Below are 6,941 nucleotides of genomic sequence, written 5' to 3' on the forward strand. Positions count from 1 at the left end.
GAAAGAGCAGCCCTACCAGTAAAATTTAAATTATCTATAACTCCCTAAAGGCCACTTCTGGAGAGGGCAAACATTAAAAAAAGAGCATGGGGAGCTGCTCTGCACAACTTGCTGCAAAGGCAGGGAAACAAGAGAACTCCTCAGCAAGCTGTGCCTCTGAACAGCAGAGTTCCCACAGTACAGAGTGACCCCACCAGCTTTCAAACTTTCAGTGGGTAAGAAACCTCTCACAAGGGGAACAGAAACAAAGCAGGTGAGGGGCACAGCTGAAACAGCCCCAGCACTGCTCCAGCTGTGGCTGGACCTCGGTCCACAAGCCCAGCTCACCAAGGGCAACAGCTGTACAGCTGTGGTGACAGCAGGGCTCTGCTGTCCTGACCACACCAGACTCCATGGAAAGGGACATGTCCAGGCCCCACTGGAATCAGCAGCAACCCAGTGTTATGGTTAAATGTTATGGGAGCAGGGGCTGGAGGTCAGGCGAGGGCAGGCGTTGACTCCCTGGCAACAAACACTGTGGCAGCAGTGTCCCTCGGAACCAGACCCGTGCAAACCCTCAGCCCTGCCCGCTGCCCCCAGGGCCCTGCCCCAGCGCAGGAGCTCCGTGCTGGGACAAGCAGAGCCCCCATCAGCGCCCCGCCACTCACGCACGCTGAGACCCGAACCACGGGAATTGCTGCTGGGAAACAAGGCGGTGACCAGGCTTTACAGGATGACTTCATTCTCCCCGTCCTCAACCTAAAGCCCGGCCCTGCCAAAAGTAACTCCAGCACTATCACACGGGGAGTTTTCTTCGGTGTCACCTGCCGGACCTTGTTCACCTCCTCGCACTACCAAGCTTGCCAAGACACTGCGTTGTGTCAGGGTTCAAGCCTGCTACACTCTCCACAATCTCCCAGCTTCCCCTCTTTGCTGATGCCAACAGACAGGACACAGGGAGAGGGCAGGTCTGTAAGCGGATCTATGCTTGTCTGATGTTTTTAAAAAGGCAATAAGTGGAAATTACTTTTAAAATTTAAATTTAGAGCACAGCATTCCTCTACCATACATTTTCCACAGCAGCTGCAAATTCCACACTCCTTCTTTCAAAGAAAAATAATAAAAGGAGTGTGGAAACCCCAGAGGCGTGTGCCCCTCGTACTGATGCATTCACGGGTGGGCTGTGAGCAAGCCCACCTCCCCAGCACCCACCACGCAGCCATTCCTTCTGATTTCCCTAACAGGCCACCTTTCCAAACACGACACCCCGGGCTGCAGAGCGCACGCCGCCTGCGCGATTTCTGTATAAAAACCCGCAAAACGCTTGAAAACCTGGCTAGGTCGGCAGCTGCTGATTTCGGGTGGGTGAGTGGCCCCGACGGGCCCTTCCGCCCGCGGCTGGCTGTCACCAGAGGGCGGCGGATGCCGGGGTTCACATCCGCCCCGCCGCCCACCCCGCAGCCCCGCGCCGGGGCCTGCCGAGGGACCCCCGGGGCAGGTGCCGCCCGAGGCGCGCCCCCCGCGCCCCCGGGGTACTGCCCCACCGCCGCGGGCCCTTCCGGGGACAGCCCACCTCGTCCCAGCTGGGCTGGAGCTGATGCCGCGGGAGGAAGAAAAAGAAGAGGAGGAGGAAGAGGAGGAGGCCCCACCGTGCGGGCAGAGCTGCAGACGGGCTGTCCCTGCCCATGTCACAGCGCAGAGGACGTGGCCCTGGTGGGCGAGACCAGGGGCAGCGCAGCCTCCCTAAGCTGCCGGGGAATTGGGAGCCAGGATCGGGGACAGCCCGCAGCAAAGCTTGCGCCTCGTTTCGGTCCCTCCCGCCTGCCCCCACACCTGCCTCTGGCAGAAACAGCCCTCCCGAAGCCTCGGTATCCCCGGGCGCCACCCCCTACCCCCGCCCCAAAGTCTCTCTGCGGTCACGCCGCCGCCTGCCCCCCCGCTCCGGCACCTCCTGCCCCAGCCTCCGCCGGTGCCAGGCCCCTTGCCGGCCTAAGTGCCCCGGCTACAGCTCCCCACCTCGGTCACAGTGCCTCAAACTCACAGACCCCCATCCCGGTCATGATGTCCCCAGCTGAGAAACCCCCATCTTGGACACGGTGCCCCCCCTCACCGCTCATAGTCCGCCACTCCGCTTACGGCCTCACCCCTACTACCCGATCACGGCCCCTCCTGGTCGCGCCTCCCCCAGCTCCCGCTCGCCCCTGCGGTCTGGGCCCCCGGTCCCAACGGCCCTCCCGAACCTTCTGGAACCGGGGGATGGCGGCGGAGATGGGGCGCACGAACCCCCTCGCACGCCGAACGGGCGGCCCGTCCCCGCCGCAGCCCAGTCGTGCCCTGTGCCCCGCGCCCCCCGGCCCTGCCCGTCGCGGCCCCGCCGGACCCACCAGCGCCCCCTCCGCCGCTGCCGCCGCGGCCCCGACTGTGCGCGGCTGCTCCGCTCCTTCCGGGTGTCTCTGGGGACACGCCCCCCGCGCCCGCCTCTCGCGCGCTGATTGGTGTTCTGGGCGGGGCAGGGCGCGGGGCGGGGCGAGTCGCCGAGAAGAGTGGCCAATGGGCGTTGAAGCACCGCGCTCAGACCCCGCCTATAGCCCGCCCCCTCCACGTGCGGGAGTGTGATGACAGCGGGGAAGGGGCGGGCCCAGGCGGGGTGGCGTCTCATTGGCCGGCAGCAGCTACGTGGGCGGGGCCTGGGTCGGCGTGGGGCGGGACTGCCGCCCCTGGCCCTGTGGGCTGAGGGGGGACCCCCGGCCCGCGGCGGGGCTGGCACGGCAGGTTCCACCCACGGGCACGACCCCACGGGCACGGCATGTTCCACCCACGGGCATGTCATGTCCCACCCACAGCCACGGCCCCACGAGAACGGCGAGTCCCACTCCACGGGCACGGCATGGCCCCAGAGGCACTGCATGGCCCCACGGGCACGGCGTGTTCCACCCCTCGGGCACGGCGTGGCCGCACAGGCACGGCGTGTTCCACCCCACGGGCAGCCGTTTCATCCCTAACGCATCCCACCCCACAGGTGCCCCCGGCTCCACGGCGTGTCCCACCGGTGCACACACCCACAGGCACAGCATGTCCCAGCCCCAGAGTCACCCTTTGCCCAGCCCCACGCGTGTGACATGTGCCAGTCTCAGAGAGGGCCCTCCCTGGCCCTGTGGGTATGGCTTCCCCACGCGAGACCCCCGCCGTGTCCCTTGCCTCATGTCCCGAGTGGGGTCACTCTGGTGTTCCCCAGTCCTCAGGTGGTGCCCATGCCCCGCAGGCCCGGTCTGCCATCCTGGGCTGGGAAATAGCAGTGCCAGGCTGTGTCAGAGCCCACCATGGATGTCGGACCCGAGGGGACAGCTGTCCCCCGGGATACTGCTGCTCAGAGACACTGAAACACCCAGCAGCCGCGGGGCTCCTGGGCACTGCCACCCGCCTGTGGGGATGGCAGCAGGACCCACAGCCCCACAGAGAAGCAGCCCACAGCTCATCAGCCTGACCACCAAGGGCCACTCAGGTCAGGGAAGAGATGCCTTGACTTCATTAATTTTGGGTGAAGTTTGGTAAAGATCAGTCCCCCCAACTGACTCACTTCGCTCCTCAGAGAACTGCAGCTGCAACACCACTCTAAAAATAGTGGGGACCAGTATCGTCAAATGATAAATATAACCAAGATCTCGTCTTCTGACAGTGTTAGTGTGAACCTGCAGTGCACTGGCTGCCGAGTCCCAACGGTCCCCTTGCCTTGCTGCTGATCCTGTGGCATTATTTTCGGAAGTGCTGTCATGGATAAAGCTGTGCTGGTGCTGTCTGGGAATAGCCAAGAGCAGGACAGACGGTCCTCTGACAGCCGTGTCCTGCACGTGTCTCTCTGCAGGGAGAAATGGCAGTTCAGTGTCCTATGAACAGCTATGTGGCCTCACATAGCCTTCACAACCCTCATCTCCTCCTGGGGCCTCAGATTGCTGCTCCAGGAGATTTCTTGCTAAATAACCCCTGTCTGTCCTCAGGTTCAGCTCACGAGCCACTAAAGGGTATTTAATGTATGGAACATTCTAATTTCTGAGTGTAATGAAAGGAACGTGCAATTCTCCAGTGTTCCTAGTGACTTAGTTTCCACTGCCTCCAACTTCATGTGTGCAGTTGCTGGTGACAGGAAGAGCCCAGGCAGCTCAGTTCCTCCACGTGCCAACTTGTCCTTCACAGTGCAGGTTTCCTACAGACTTCCAGGGCAAAATTTAGCTTTTCTGCCTTTTGACCCTGCATGTCATCTCTGCTGAGCTCGCAAGAAGCTCTGGAGTCCAACCAGGAAGTCAGCAGAGGCCATGGAAACCAGGGATGGGCTGAAAAAGGCTCAGTCCCCATCACACAGCTGCTTCCACAGGCTGTGTTTTCCAGTGTGAACCGGCTGAAATGAGTTCACAGTTAAAAAATAGTTAATGAACCTTTATTGGCCTGAACAGGAACTCAACTGGAACAACTTCAGTCAAAGCTGAACCCACTGTGGAGCTGAATCAAAAAAATTTGCTGGTTCAGCTCCTTGGCTAGGGGGAAATATGGGCTCCTTTGTCCTTGACAAGAATAATACATTTCTGTTTATTGTGTGGGCAGTGAAGGATTAATAATATCCCAAGTTATTTACCTCCTGCTTTTGAGTGTTGAGGGTTTGTGAGCGATGTCCCTGCTGAGCACACTGTCCCTTAGCAACCTCCCCTGATTTTTGAAACATGTTCTCGCTCCAGAAGCAGGATTAAGGAGCAGGACATAAAAGCCCCTTTCAGCAGTCTGATGGGGTGAGGCTGCTCCCATTGCTCTTCCCATGGGGCAGAACCTCCACCATGGCCATTTGCTGGGCACAGTAACACAAGCTGTGGTGGTTTGGAGAGCATCTGGATAAACTTCCAGAGGCTTGGGAGGTTTAGAGAGGAGGCAGACTAACTGCACAAGCTATGCTACTTTTTTGCAGAGGGGCCCACCCTAGGCCTTGCCAGGAGTGGGCTTCATCTATTCCTTACACACCCCAGGGGCTTGAAAAGGGCTTCACAAGGGCTGGTGAAGGCAAACGAGGGGTTTAAGCACATTAGGCATGGCTTTGCACCACAGCTGGCCACTTTCCAGGGACTCGCCTGCCGGGAGGGAGGGCCGGGAGAAGGGTGTTTTCCCAGGAACATGAGGTGTCCCAAGCAGCACATGTAGGAATGACGTCTTTCCGTCTTGAGCCCTTCTGCCTGCAGGGCTTCCCTTTGAAGGGTGCCCTGGTGAGGTGACTGAGTGGTGGTGAGTTCATCCCTGGGTTACCTCCTTCCTGGAGCTGCCAGCGCTGCCCCGACCTGCCAGCAGCGGGCTGGGGCTGTTCAGCCTGTTTGCCAGGCTGGCTGCTCCCACCGGAAAGACTGTCACGTGCCAAGCTCCAGGATGCTGAGCAGCTGACACAAGCAAGGCTCCTGCCCCACTTTTAATTTAATTTAATGGTTTTCATCATGGAAGAGTGACATCTCCATGCACACACTCCTTTTGTTGGTGTGGGCAGGTTTTGCAATTGCAAAAGCGTCTTTGAGAAGTACATGGATCATCTCCCAGTGCTGATGGGGCAGGATGTGCCTCTATAGAGGTGATGCTACCCCTGCATCACCTGTATGGTCCCCGTGCCAGCAGGCTGTGCCATACTATGCACGTCTGGTCCAAGTCCATAGGTAGGTAAAGCAATAAAGGACCCACGTGCAGAAGCAAGCCTGGAAAGACCTGGAGTCCTGCCAGGGAGAGATTGTAGGGAACTTTAAAAGGACCTTGGAGGAAGCTGGTGGAAATCAGCTGTCACGTTGCTTTGGGGCCCCGGCAAGTGGTGCCAGGTTGGGTGGGGTGTGCAGCAGTGGCAGGGCTGGACCAGGCACTGTGTGGTGACTCATGGCCTCATCCCAGCTGTCAGAGGAGCTGGAGAAAGCCGAAAGGACAGATACTAGAAGAGCATTGGGTGTCACTTCCATTCTTAATGATGTGTTGACACAAAAAGTTTGGGTTTTTGTATCTCTTGCAGCCCCAGCCCTAGGCGTGCAGCACAGACTGATCTCCTGCAGTGCCTGCCTCCAAAGGGGTTTCATGCTTCTTGTCCTCCCTGTGTTTTGCAGCTAGAGGAGACAAAGGCCAAAGCCTGTCCCTCTTTCCCTGAGACTGTCACAAGGCACAATTTAGTGCCTCATGGTACTGTGTTGGAGCCAGGGAGTGTTCCCGGGGGAGTGTGAACCAGTGCTGCAGGACCTTTCCCCTGCCAGAACCTGTTTCCATGACGTGCTTGGTTTACCTGTTTGACTGAAACGGCTGTAAAACTGAAGATAAAAATCAAACTTGGAGAGTTTCCTGCTGGAGGAGCCTTACTACTCTCAGGGGTAGAGGTGGCATTCTCTTTTGGCACTGTGGGAATCCCTTCTGGTACAGCTCCAGGCAGAGCTTGGGATCACAACAGAGATGAAGTCACTGCGGTAGACTGAGTCCCAGGTCCACCAAAGCCTCATCCCAAACTGGGCGTGTCTGACAGAACTCAGAGTCCTGATGGGAAAGGGACAAGTGAGAACAATGGATCTGGGATCACTTTAACAAGCACTGGGTGGTAGGGCCAGGCAGGGCTGCTCTTTCCCTCCCATACCCACACCACACTCATAGTTCCAGGGCTGCCTCTCCCATCAGCTGTCCCCCAGCACCTTTGTAGAGGAGGGCAGCATTGTGACCCCCAAGGGACATGGTGGGCCTTAGAGACCAAGGAACAAAAGGATGCATTATCTAGAGCCTGACGCAGGTTGTTAACCCAGTGCTATGGCCACCAGACTTCACTGTTGCTTTGTGTCTGACACATATGGGACTTCCCAGAATTAAACAGGGGTCTTGGCTACTTGCACAACTCAAGTGATCCATCCTGGAGCTGCTGGCACACTGTGTTATGAGGGATGAGAGCTGTTTGCTACAGCTTGGCAGGCTGAGGATGC

The 6,941-nt window shown here is 58.7% G+C and overlaps 1 protein-coding gene across 5 annotated transcripts in view; it reads right to left on the reverse strand.

Annotated features, from left to right (window-relative positions):
• Positions 1-2,477, reverse strand: part of ATOSB (atos homolog B) — a 39,763-nt gene extending 37,286 nt beyond the window's left edge. The window contains exon 1 of one of the 5 annotated variants that reach the window (XM_014270389.3): positions 2,364-2,477. The gene's annotated coding sequence lies outside the window, so the exon portion shown is untranslated. Of the gene's footprint in view, positions 1-1,311; positions 1,423-1,552; positions 1,761-2,363 lie in introns of those variants that run through there. The other 4 variants (XM_014270388.3, XM_026796258.2, XM_074532801.1 and 1 more) reach the window with 4 other exon arrangements.
• Positions 2,478-6,941: the final 4,464 nt, after the last annotated feature.

This window comes from Zonotrichia albicollis, chromosome Z (assembly GCF_047830755.1).
Source record: "Zonotrichia albicollis isolate bZonAlb1 chromosome Z, bZonAlb1.hap1, whole genome shotgun sequence".
Lineage (NCBI taxonomy): Eukaryota > Metazoa > Chordata > Aves > Passeriformes > Passerellidae > Zonotrichia > Zonotrichia albicollis.